The sequence below is a fragment of the Lactuca virosa genome, chromosome 3 (genome assembly GCF_052849685.1).
Source record: "Lactuca virosa cultivar CGN04683 chromosome 3, Lactuca_virosa_CGN04683_v6, whole genome shotgun sequence".
In the NCBI taxonomy this organism is placed as follows: Eukaryota; Viridiplantae; Streptophyta; class Magnoliopsida; order Asterales; family Asteraceae; genus Lactuca; species Lactuca virosa.
In genome coordinates this window covers 407,374,827-407,388,684 of record NC_136428.1, presented here as the reverse complement: position 1 = coordinate 407,388,684, position 13,858 = coordinate 407,374,827, and positions in this window count along the sequence as shown.

Below are 13,858 nucleotides of genomic sequence, written 5' to 3'. Positions count from 1 at the left end.
ATGGTTTTGTGAGCTTCTTCCATCAGAAGATCTCTTACTCCTCCCGCCTTAGGTACCCAAATCCTATCTTTGAATACCTTCAGTCCTTGACCTTTTGTATCAAACACCAACGTTTTGCCCAAACGTTCCTCCTTTCGGTCATTTCTCTCTAAAGCTTCCTCTTGAGCTTTCACAAATGTCGAGACAACTTCAATTCTCAACGCTCTTGGCCTTTTCTTTTCAAGATTTACCTTCCGACTGAGAGCATTAGCAACAACATTTGCTTTACCAGGGTGGTAAAGTATCTCACAGTCGTATTCCTTGAGTAACTCTAGCCAGCGCCGTTGCCTCATGTTCAATTCCTTCTCCATATCTTTAAGGCGAATACTACCGCTGCCAACTCCAGATCATGAGTGGGGTAGTTCTTTTCATGCTCTTTCAATTGCCTTGATGCATACGCTATCACTTTATCCCTTTGGGTTAGAACACAACCTAGCCCAACTCCAGAGGCATTACAACAAAATGTGAAGTCATCAACTCCTTCAGGTAACGAAAGAATCGGTGCTTCACATAACTTCTTCTTTAACTTCTCAAAGCTTCCTATGCTTCTTATTCCAAGTATAGACAACTCCTTTGTGGGTCAAAGCTGTCAATGGAGTCGCGATCGAAGAAAAGCCTTGGATAAATCAGCGATAATATCCAGCTAATCCTAAAAAGCTTCAGATCTCCATAGGACTTTCAATCGTAACCTTCGAGTTACAAAATAAATCCTTATTGAGGACTCCTTCTTCTTCTTGGAATAAGTACTTTCATTCATTTATTGTAACAGACCGATGGGTCATGTTCTAATGATCTCTCATTGTATACTGCACTACTTAGACTCAGATCTCCTAGGGACAAATTTCGGAGCAAACTATACCTTCCTTCATGTTCTAATGTGATACAATCACAGTTCAACATGTATCATTTCTTACTACCAACTTCTTTAACAATGAGTGTGATACTTATATTGATCGCTTTGATCATCTTTCACTTCAATCTTCTGGCTTAAGTTAAATGCTACATCGAAATTGGTTCTCTGAACCACATAATAAACTCATCTTAGTCGGACTCGATTCGATATGACCTCTAAGGTTGGAATAACAATCATCTTCTTAGTCATTACTGAAACGATGGTAACAACATACTAGAATAAGACGGAATCAATTACTAGTTCCTTGGTAACCTTGTGACTTTCCCTGATCCAAGTGTGAGTCCTGTGCTTCCAGTGGTATAGATCTCTACTACTATTCACACCTACTCATACTCGTCCCAAGTACAGTCTCGCAGTCCCCAAGTCCTAAAATCACAAAACAATTTAACACATACAAATGTGTCCAATTAATCATAAAATTTTCCTAGACTCTACTAGGACTTCTTCCATGCGTATCTTCAATCATCAATTCTACTTCAACTTGGTTGGTGAAGGAAATTCCAAAAGATGGAATAACTTCAAGAATTACACCAACCATTCCATCATCCTGCCAAATCGGGGGTGTACTTCAGACGTACCATACCCCTCTAAACGTTCTGTTATTTTATTAGACATATTCTAAAGGCAAGATACCACTCTTACAATATCTTCTGATAGGTATCATTCACTATCATAAGCTTTTCATTTCCTCCATCTACTCAATTCTCTACGAGTCTTCACCATAATGTTTTGTACACCCAAGCAGACGTTCAGTGTACTGGGCGAGAATTTAAGATGGGAAAGCTTTAATTACAATAAACGTATAAATCTCCTTATCACTTCGAAACATTTACATGTTAGTTCTAATCTCGTAATCATACGCTTAGAATCCTACACACATAAGGTTTCCAGATCCGGTCGGCAACAAACCATAGATCCGAACAAATAATAGCATCATTATAGCTATAACACAAAACATTTAGCACATAAAAGCATTTTAGGCATCCTTCCTAAAATAAACTAGTACTCGTGTCTAAAATATGGTAGACACTCATCTCACAATCATCACTTAGCATTCTAAGTTTAAGTCTAGAACTCCTACAATTTCTTAGTTCGCTTAAACTAATGCTCTGATACCAACTGTGACATCACCTAATTTCTCGGCCAGAAAAGACCGATTTAATGTATGCTTTTTAAAATAAAATCAGAGAAATCTTTTTAAAAGATGTTGCAGAATTGGTCCCCAAAACAAAACATGATAAAAGTTTGTCAAAACCTTTCTTTAAGAAATATATAATTTCCTTTTATATCAAAACCTCGGGATGTCATGTTCCGATACAGATCAAAAGCATAAACACGACATTATAAGCCTTACAACAGTTATTTATAACTACTGGCCTATAATCCAAAATCACTCATCATCATCATCCGACTATGCACGGGGTCCACTACCTGTAATCATAAAAAGCTGAGTGGGTCAGGCTTGGGAGCCTGGTGAGCATATAGGGTTTTCAACCCACAATAATAATAACTTATTAAGTTCACCAATCAACAATAACCCTGATTACCCATTCCCTTTGTCCTCACTTTACGTCCCTAAACACCTAACACAAGGGACTTAGCCTAAGGAATATCATCGGGTTGGACACTACTGCTAAGGGGACTCTTCAGCCATACATGTTCTAAAGGCAACCATGAGGGGGATTGGAGTACGCCAGGAAACATTTAGTTCACCAACACCTACAAGTTGCGAACTTGCTACCGTGCCACTGGATTGTCTAGAAAAGTCTGTGGTCGTCATCTATACTCTGTTAGACGACTTCGCCAAGAACAACACCAACAACACCAACACCGACCCCGACACCGAGGCCTCTCACCATTTTAACACACACCGACTATTTCGTCTACCCACGTTCTACCCAACATATTTGTAGATAAAATACATATACACTTTAAAACTTGTATAAAACATCTGTTCAACAGTCACCTCAAATAAACAATTAATAAATTTACACATAACACGTATTTTAAGGTAAATACTTCATATCTATGTGTAAATTGAAAGTAACTACACACTCACTTGATTTGATGATAATCGGGCAGCAATTCGTTTCCTAAAACGTTCGTTTCTAATAAAACCGAGAGTTTTATTGAGAAACCAGGCACTGCGAAGGTCGGGCTTCGAAACCGAAAAGATAAATTTTTCCGGGCTTCTCGGGCACTTCGTGGCGTATTCCGGGGCTTATAATCGATACCGGGGCTTTGGGGGAAGTTAGAATGAAAGAAATATGAGTTTAGGGGCTAAAATTGACAAGTTTTCAAAATACCCCTGGGAGGTCTCGCACCCTCCTATTTATAGGGGCCGAAGCTCCTGATCCGACGGTTGAGAAGCCTCCAGGTGGCGAAGATCCGAGGCTCGCAGGGGAGGGCTCGCACATGGGCTGCGCGTGCGAAGGCTTGCTGGCAACTTCTTACTGGACCGAGGTCAAGGTCCGAAGTAGGGGGTGTCCGTGGCTTCATGCGAGGGCTCGGTCACGTGAAAGAGGGTACGTGTCGCCTTCTCAGTGGACCACTCCGGATCAGCTCATGAGATCGGATGACTCAGCAGCTCGGACACGTGGCTCGCATGACTCACCAATTTTGGACACGTGGCACGTTCAATGCGAAGGTGACGTGGCCGAAGCCACCTATGCGAAATTTCTCGGTTTTCGTGCCAAAACTTCTAAAATCCATAACTTTCGCATACGAGCTCCGTTTTTGACGTTATTTATATGCACGCGTAAGTAAAATTACGCTCTACAACTTTGGTTTAGACTTCGTCGGCTAATTTTGAATTTAATTTTTATATTATTATTTTTAACAGACCGGGACAGGAAATCCGTTAAAAATTCATAACTTCTTCATCCGACGTCCGTTTTCGTCTGTCTTTTTACCGTTGTGCTACTAATGACGAGACCTTCGATTCTCGTTTAGGTCGTGTCGGCTAAAAATCACTCGATCTAAAATTCGAGTTTTTAGCTGTCTACTGCTAAGCTGAAACTTCGAAAAATCATAACTTCCTCATACGAAGTCAGATTTGGGCGTTCTTTTTATACATACTCTCGGTTTAATGAACACTACGAGTTTTGTTTATATCACTAAGGCTAAAAAGTAGTTTATCAAAAACTCACTTTTTACGACATTCAGCACTGTGCCGGTTTTGTCGTGAAACTTCGACAGGTCATAGCTTCTTCGTTATAACTCGGATTTCGGCATTCTTTATATATCCGTAATCCTTGTCACGACCACTACAACTTTCTTAATAGATATCGGCTTTATCTAATATTTATTTTTGACGCTCATTTTTATTCTTAATTATTTAACTCCTAGTAATTAAGCATAAAACACATAAAACACAAAATATTCACATAATTCCTTTTCATTTCTTCAAAATGAGTCACAAAGGTTAACCTAGACTATCACGTCAATATTAATGCCTAGCCTAGAAACACGGGCATTACATATTCAAACTCTGGAAGATATGTTGCGAGCATGTGTGATAGACTTTGGAAAGGCATGGGATACTCATTTACCCCTTGTCGAGTTCTCCTACAATAACAATTATCACACAACCATAAAGTCTGCTCCATTTGAAGCCCTCTACGGCCGAAAGTGCAGATCCCCTCTGTGCTGGGCTGAAGTGGGTGACACACAGTTAGCTAAAGGACGAATTCCTGACAGCACTCTCACAAGTCTAGAAATCATACGGGAAACGACAGAGAAGATTGTTCAGATTCGTGAACGATTGAAAGCCTCTAGAGACCGACAGAAAAGCTACGAAGACAAGAGAAGGAAACCTTTGGAATTCCAGGTTGGTGACCGTGTTCTATTGAAGGTCCCACCCTGGAAGGGCTTGATACGCTTCAGAAAGCGTGGGAAGCTAAATCCAAGATACGTAGGGCCTTTTGAGATTCTCGCAAGAATCGTCCCTGTAGCTTACAAACTCAAACTACCTCGAGAACTTAGTAACGTACACCCTACCTTCCACGTTTCGAACCTGAAAAAGTGTCTATCCGACGAGACTCTTGTTATCCCACTCGATGAAATCGAGATAAACGAGAGCCTCAACTTCGTGGAAGAACCAGTAGAGATCATGGACCGAGAGGTCAAGCAAACAAAGCAAAGTCGTATCCCGATAGTGAAGGTTTGCAGGAATGCAAAGCGGGGACCTGAATTCACTTGGGAGCGTGAGGATCAAATCAAACTTAAATATCCTAATCTTTTTCCTTAGTTTATCTATATTTGCTTAAACTCTAATTTCGGGACAAAATTCCCTTTAACAGGGGGATGATGTGACAACCCGAAATTTCTATCTTGTAAAGTCAGACTTGTATCAGTTACCTTTTAGCCTTGCTAAGGGTTATTCTATGAGTTTTTAAGCCTTGTACACTTAGGATTTGATACTATGAAATGTGAGTAATGGATATATGAAAAGCATTTAAGCCAAGAACATTCATCAAGGGATATTCACGGCCCAAACTAGGTTCACGGCCGTGAACCCATGTTTGGCCGTGAACCCCTCTCTACACATGTAGATTTCCTTCACTTTTCTTCATTTCTCACATCTTCCATCCAAGAACACTCAAACTCTCTCAAGTATCATCAAGGGAAACTTTCGTTTCTCTTCAAAAACGTAAGTAATACTCTCCTATTTACTAGTTGATCTTCATATACAAGTGAAATCCTTTGATAACATCCTTGAATTCATCACTTTTCCTTAAAGATCTTCAAATCACCATCTTCTTGACCAAGAACACACACTTGTTCTTGGGCCGTGAACACCTTTAAGACTTCCATTAAGTAAGTATCTTTTCCATATACTTGTTATCCATTAGAAGCTCTTGAATCCCCATGAAACAAAAACCTTTTAAGCATGATTCTTCAAGAGTTCACGGCCGTGAACCCTTCATTAGGCCGTGAACCCTTCATAGGATCATTGTGGCCGTGAACCCTTCATAAGATCTTGATATAGCCGTGAACCCTTCATGCATTCTTGGCTGTGAACACTCCTTGGCTGTGAACACTTCCTTGTGTGGCCGTGAACTCCATTCAATCAATCATATGTGATTGTAACACTTCATTGCAAGTGTTTCCTAGTTCCTAAGGTTGTATACCTTAGCATATTAGTTGTTATATACACTAATTATATACATATATGTGTCATTATATGCTTAATAGGATCCGTTTGTGCTCGAGACTTCACTTAGCATACTTAGCATCCTATATCGATCTTTCATTCGAATCACTCACTACAGGTGAGTTCATACCCCTACAACTACAATTATAAATGTTTTTAAATGTTTTAAGGGGGGAGGGGAATACAAGTATAACACAATGAAATTGTGTTAATCATTTACATGTGAAAACTACATTCAAAAGGATTTCTTATATTCAAACTTGTTGAAAACACTTTTAAAGTTTTTATAAACTTCTTTTATATCAAATCATATTCGTCTATCTATTTACGTATAAGTATGCTTTAACAGACTTAGGACTATTGCTAGATACCTTGGCTCCTGTTCCTTGTTTGGTTGTGGGCTCGGGGTAGGATCACTAGTTTGAATGTCCGTTAAATCATAGTTATACTTATTGAATAGATATATATGAATATTAAACCCATTTTAAGGATTATACTTAACTTAGTTGCTTGGTAAGTAATTGAGTCTTTTCTATACATCAATGACAGTCAAACAACAATACTAGTAAACTATAATAGGTATAGTTTAGAGGATTACTAGTTACTATTTCTAGAACAATGAAACTTACTAGAGTCAGTTCAAACATACTATAACAAGAACAGAAGGAACATACTATAACAAGAACAGAAGGAACATACTATACACTAGAACAGAAGGAACATACTATACACTAGAACAGAAGGAACATACTATACACTAGAACAAGAAGGAACATACATACTAATACAAGAACAAGATAACATTAATGTGAGCCACTACTTCATGGCATGGCAATCTACTGCGGTGTCACGTTTTGTAACCAGAGTCTCCTGGAGGGAGAGCGTGAGTTTGTGTATAGATCTATACGGGATTGACCATCCTACACCTTGCTGCTAGCTACAGTGGGACCTGCAGGTCTACGGGTGACAAATGTCATACCATTTCGATGTATTTGGAACGTCGTGTTTTATACTAGTCAATCAAGCATGGTTATAACCTCATCACATTTTACCTTAATTAAACAAGTTGGTTTTAAGGTAGTTAGCTAGTACTTCAATAGTTACTTTATACAATACTACTGTACATCTTCATTTTTCCCATTACATTCATATAGTGATCTTCTCACATAAAAGGTAACGTAAACTATTTTCTGGTAATAATAGTCATATACTTGGGAAAACACTCACTTTTACAAAAGAACAAACATACAGAACAGTCGAGTCTTGGTAGAAGACTACTCTCCATTTTAGTAGAAAATATAGGTTTTTCTAGGAAGTATACAAACATTTACATCAAACACTTACAAACTTTACATCAAACACTTACAAACATTTTCATCAAACTTATGCAAACATTTGACACTAAAATACTTATGAACTCACCAGCTTAAATGATGATCTACTCTTTCAAAATAACTTGTATTCTCAGGTCACCAGTAGACAGGTACACTGGACCAGGTTTTGAGAAGATGGAGCATGTTCAAGACTCGTCTCTTATTTTGATATTTCTATTTTTGGTGTTTTACAAATACATTCAGAACACACTTGTATTGACTATATTATTAATGCAATGGATGATGTTGTTGCTTGTTTTACTATTGTGCATTTTTATGATACTGAACATGACATCCTCCGCCCCTGAACTTTTCCGCCGTTCTGGTTTGGGGGTGTGACACCTCCCATGGTGGCTGGTGGTGACGATATAAGGCAGCGATGGTAGGACGTAGAAAAAATGGCGGCAGGCGGTGGTTTGTGATGTAGCAGCGGAAGATGATGACAGAGGGCAACCGGAGCGGCTAGCACGAACCGTATAAACGGCGACGGACAGAAGAAGGCAGGCAGCAGCCCTAGCGGCCACGACGGTCCTATCCGCCGGTTCTCGACATCAGGCAATGGAACAGTAGCAGCGGTGTTGACAGCGATAGTAGCTCACGGTGGGGACGACGTTCTTTCCGACTCCAACAATGATGGCGGCGATTGGAGGTGAAGGGGGAATAAGGTGGTGATGGCGGAAGAATCTTCTTATGGAGGCTGTGTAATAGGGTGACGAGTTCTAACCCGTATCCCATACAACTACATAAGGTTTTGACACTTACAGCCCCTCACATCCATAATCTTTTCAAAATCAATCTCTAAGTTACCATTCAACCCTTACCTTGAGAATCTTTTGCAAAACTAATGCAGATATTACCTTTTTAACCCCTAAAATCTCAATTATGACATATTCAACCCTTCCACCTCTTTTCCTTTCACATTAAATCCGAAATTACCCAAATAGCCCTTAGTCTTCAAAATCCTTTCAGATTAAGTCCCAATAATTTACCAAGTAGTCCCCGTCTTCCTAATTATTTACAAAATCAATTCGGAACTTACACTTTTAACCCCCAACTCCTAAAATTGCGACAGTTAACTCCTCGAGACCAACCCTTGATATATAATTATTGATTTTAGGGCTACTATTAATTTATTAATTTGATCATTTATTTTATTTAATAAACGGGGTGTTACAACTCTCCCCCACTTAAATCAGATTTCGTCCTCGAAATCATTCCTAACACGCCCGACAACTTGAATGACTTGGCCACATTCCCGAGTATAGCCTCAGCCTTCCCAAGGCAAATCAAGCCAACCCTCATAGGGTTCTAAAACCCGAAGATGCACGAGTTCTTGGAATTATAATCATATTTACTCAATCTGACATCTAAAGTCTCAGGATTGTCTGACTCCCTGACAGACGCCCATATTGATCCAAAGTTGAATCCATCCCATAATTTTCCAAACTGATTACTCAGCTTCCGCTGTTAGGGAATTCTGTTAGAAGCAGAATCACTGACCAACTACCCCTGTAGATCACTTAGCATAACCCAAGAAATCTGTTATTCCGTCCGTAATTGCAACCTAAAATGCAAATATTAATACTACCCAAACGCTGAAACTGCCAGAACACTGAACTGCATGAAGCAGTATGTTGCTACATGGCTACTTTCCAAAATCTACCGAGACCTGCCTGGTCTCAATTTGTTCGCCAATCATTTGAAATACCGGGTCCGGGCCCGGTCATTAAGCTAAAAGGACTCCCACACAGTCATCCCTACACGACTTTCAAACGAAATCCTTCTCTGGAACTAGTTGCCACTACTTATCATGTCACTGTGGCTCTAACAACCTTCTGATCTAACTGATCGGATCCCTATGTCGAATCCTGAAATCATCAAGTCCAAGGCTAAAAGTGATTGCTACATGACCAATGGTAGCTTTATATCACAAACGACCTCATACGGTCCATTGCTTCCATGTTCCCATAACTGTAGTGGCGTTCCTACGGTCGTATCGCTGGTTCAACCGGATCGAACCCATCTGGGTAATTCCGTAATCCAATCTGTGGATTTTCCACGCCCTCACTGCTACACCCGAACTGGTGGGTACTACTGTTCCTTCCGCATCCTAACAACGCGCTCATGCTATCTACCAACCTAGTGAATGCTACGGCTACACCCGCAGACTTACAACACTCTCACTATCTGCCAACCTCATGAATGCTACGGCTATACCCGCAGACTTACAACATTCAAGCACTATCTGACCGCTAGTGAATGTTACGGCTACCCCCGCAGTCTTACAACACTTTCCATGCTAACTGACTGTTAGTGAATGCTACGGCTACCCCCGTAGTCTTACAACACTTCCCATACTATTTTACTGCTAGTGAATGCTATGGCTACCCCCGTAGTCTTACAACACTTTCCATGCTAACTGACTGCTAGTGAATGCTACGGCTACCCCCGTAGTCTTACACCACTATCCAAATCGGGTGGAACACGCACTCGACCTAACACTCAACTGAACTTGAGTCCTAAATGAAGCTCTAACCAAGTTCCCAAAACCTGCTATCTGATGCCAAGGAAAAGCGTGAACCAAATGTTGGAACGTTTTCTGAACTCCCGACTCAGTCAACCCTCAACCTAGACGGCCACTCGGCCGCCTTCCTTCTTGACGAGGATGCGAAACTCATCCTAGTTTCACACCTATTACGACACCTAAGTACCTGGTCGGTTCTCCCCCACTTAGAATCAACTAAGTCTTCACAGTACGTGAGAATTGAAGGATTCCCAATCCTTCTCGCCTTCTAATATCCCACTGATGACAATTTGTGCTTACCAATGCTAGCGATCAATCACCGGTTAAACCCTGAGATTGCCCATTCTCGGAAATCTTGATGAGTACTCTTGAGTTCTGGTCCAGTCTGACACCTCAATCCACCTCCCATGCTGACAATTGGAGACCTTAATCTTCACCCTGGCTGACGAATCCTCGTTTTCGCTTCCAATCTTGCAGCACTACTGAACTCTGACCGAACACAACCCATGCAAGAAATGCAATTCTCTTGAACATCCAATGACCGAACACCCATGCATCTAACACTCGCAACTGACTCCACTATCTTCATGCTACCAATCCTTCCCTAGCAAGGGTAGTGCCTTGAACTCCAAAGTCCATCCATAGACAATTGTCGACCATACCTGAACCATGATAGAACCACTGAACGCTGACTTCACTGGAGAACTATCGCTCTAACCCTGACCAAATATCCTCTAAATAATACCCCGCACAGATCCTGACGAAGATCCGGAAGGATAATGGTACACACGGAACCCACTCCGCAAGATGCGTCCCTTTGTGGGTTCATCAAGGACTTTTCCGCATGCAGGTTGGCCTATATGATCCTTGATAACCCAAACACTACCAGAAAACCGACCCGAGATCTGACTTATCCAAACACACTCACAATTCCAAAGCGATACAGATTCCCAACATCCACCTAGTAGCACTAGAAGATGACATACCCGCAACATCTGGAGGAATCCTTATCACCTTCTGCTGACATGACCAACCCCGCTACACTTGTAGCAGCCTAACCCTTGGAATGTCAAACTCCCTTGTGTACATTTCCGCACATGCTGCACTGACTCCGGCCCTGCTGGCCTTTCACCCGATGATCAAAAATCTTGGGTCTCTCCCCAGGACCCCCTACTATATGCACCTGGCACGACCCTCTCTTCTCAAAGTGCTCCAAATCGATCTCACATCCTCGGACTTAAAATTCATATCCTCCAGGGTCTGACACCCTGTCACGCTCACTAGCTCACCTGCCAATGGCTAAGTTGCAACAAATCGAACATCCTCTGTCCCCAAACCGGGTCACAAAATCCTCCCATAAGCTTCTCAGATTCTCCAAGACTCTTACCGATTCGAGTATAGCTCCTGTGCTTTCAGTAGTACGGGCCCAATATTACCTTCCACACCTATCCATACTTTCCTCAGCAATCCTCCCGAATCCTCCAAGTCACTTCCTCAAACTGATGTACCCAAGACTCACTAAACCTCACTACTAACTCACTAAAGCATATCCTAGGCTTTCCTAGGTTCCCGAACCCATCCAGTCCTCAGATGTTGAAAGATTCCCAGTAATGTCAACTAGCTACCTCATTAATATAGCCACATGCAACAGAGATCAGATAATCTTTCGAGTAAAAGACCCATCCCTAGAGCGGTTGGACTCAAACAAGAGCTGCGCAATAGGGTCAAGTCCATCACTCTAAGATTATCCGACCTGTGTCCCATGTGACTTATCATATTCACTTAGTAGTTAACTCACATCACTAAGAGTCCCACAAAGCACAAAGCAAACAACATTCAGACAATGGAAACTCTAGCCATCATACTCCAATCAAACCATTCTATCCTCTAATTATGAATCTGTACATGCAATCTAGAGGCTCATACAATCAGGCATAACCTAAACAGGCTATCCTATCACTGACTGATCAGTACTAGCATGCAAGTCTACAAGCACATACAATAGGCATATAAGGAATCCTCCTAGATCCTTAGCCCTAATCTAGCATGCAGTTCTCATAATCATATCATAACATAACATATCATAACATGTATGGGTATCTTTGGGAAAACTTAATTGAGCTCAGATGATTGCACGCATCACACACCTTGTTCTTTTCAAAGTGCTTTTCTCTTTTCAAATTATTTTCAAACTTCTTTTATAAAATGATTTTACTTTTGAAAATTTTTCATACCAAGTCCTTAGTTTGAGTTCAGACACGCCCGAGAGTGTGTCCGAATCCCTCAAACCAAGGCTCTGATACCAACTTGTAACATCCCAAAATTCAAGGCCAAAAATTTCTTTTTTAAATAAGTTATTATAAAACCATAAGTGTAAAAACATTCATAATAACATCTTATGTCAAAATCAAAGTGTCAATAGTCAAACATGTTATCATAAAATAATATCAGAGTGTAATCCCAAAGATCTCAGCTGCGGAATGCATAGTGTGATGCGCTGCGATCGAGCCGACTCCTTTCCTTTGAAAACAAAATACCTGAAACCAAAACTGAAAACCGTAAGCACGAAGCTTAGTGAGTTCCCCCATCATACCACATACCATATAACAAACATACTGCCAGACAATTCTGGGGTGCCCGACCTACCCTTTGGTCCTTACGACCGGATACTGTCTGGCATATAAGCACATAACTCGCATACTGTAATACATAACTATGAGCCATACATATATCATAATCAGTAAAGATGCTATGTGCCAAACATAGTCTTGCCATTGTGCCATGGGCCGCCACGTGGTATTTTTTGCCAAGCCGGGGGCCACTCTCTCGGTCTCACAGACAAGTGCCAAGAGCCACCTCATGGTCTTCCATGCAAGCATCACAAAGACAACTAGAATACATACTACTCTACTTAGCTAATCAGCATATAGTGTGCCAGGAGCCACCTCCTAGTCTTTCATACATAATAGCATGCAGTGTGCCAAAAGCCACCTCTTGGTCTTTCATACATATTGCCTAGGGCTAACCCCCGGGTCTTCCTACCATACATAATAACATACTGTGTGCCAGGAGCCGCCTCCTGGTCTTTCAGGCATAATGACTAGGGCAAACCCCCGGGTCTTCCTATCATACATAAACTAAATGGGTCGACATTGGTGCCTTAGACCCATACAAACAATGAGGAGACTCACCTCACACTGCTGAAGTCCCGCAGATAAAGCTGTGGCTGCTGGCTGACAGATTCCCGAATCTGTCAACATCAAAATAACACCCAATTAATAATTGGGTCCCAACACATATCCATAAGTCCATGTTTGGGGTAAAAGACTGCTTTACCCCTATCTTAGCTTGATTCAAGCCCAAGTCCCAATCCAAAGGCCCGAAAGTCAACAATGAGTCAAAGCCCAACATATGGCCCAATTTTCCAAATTGGGCCCAAAACTTTACATGGTCTTATTCTAAGGCCCAACCATTTATTCCAGTCCAAACATTTGGCATTTCTAATGGCCCAATATCTCATAATCATAAAGGCCCAATTATGGCCCATCTATGGCCCAATTTTCCAAATTGGGCCCAAACCCCTTACATGGGCCTTACCCTACAACCCATTAAATTATTCTAGTCCATATGCTTGATTTTGGATGGCCCATTAATAGCCCAATCACCAAAGCCCAATAGAAAGACCCAACACAAAACCCAAGTGAAATTAGGGTTTCACGTAAAATGACAATTAGGGTTAAGTGTTTCTCACTTAACCCATTAAGGACTTAATACATTAAGTCCATCACTCTACTGGATAAGTCATATGGTGTGATTGGGTGTAATTCACAATTCCATTCCAATGGCCCAAATGT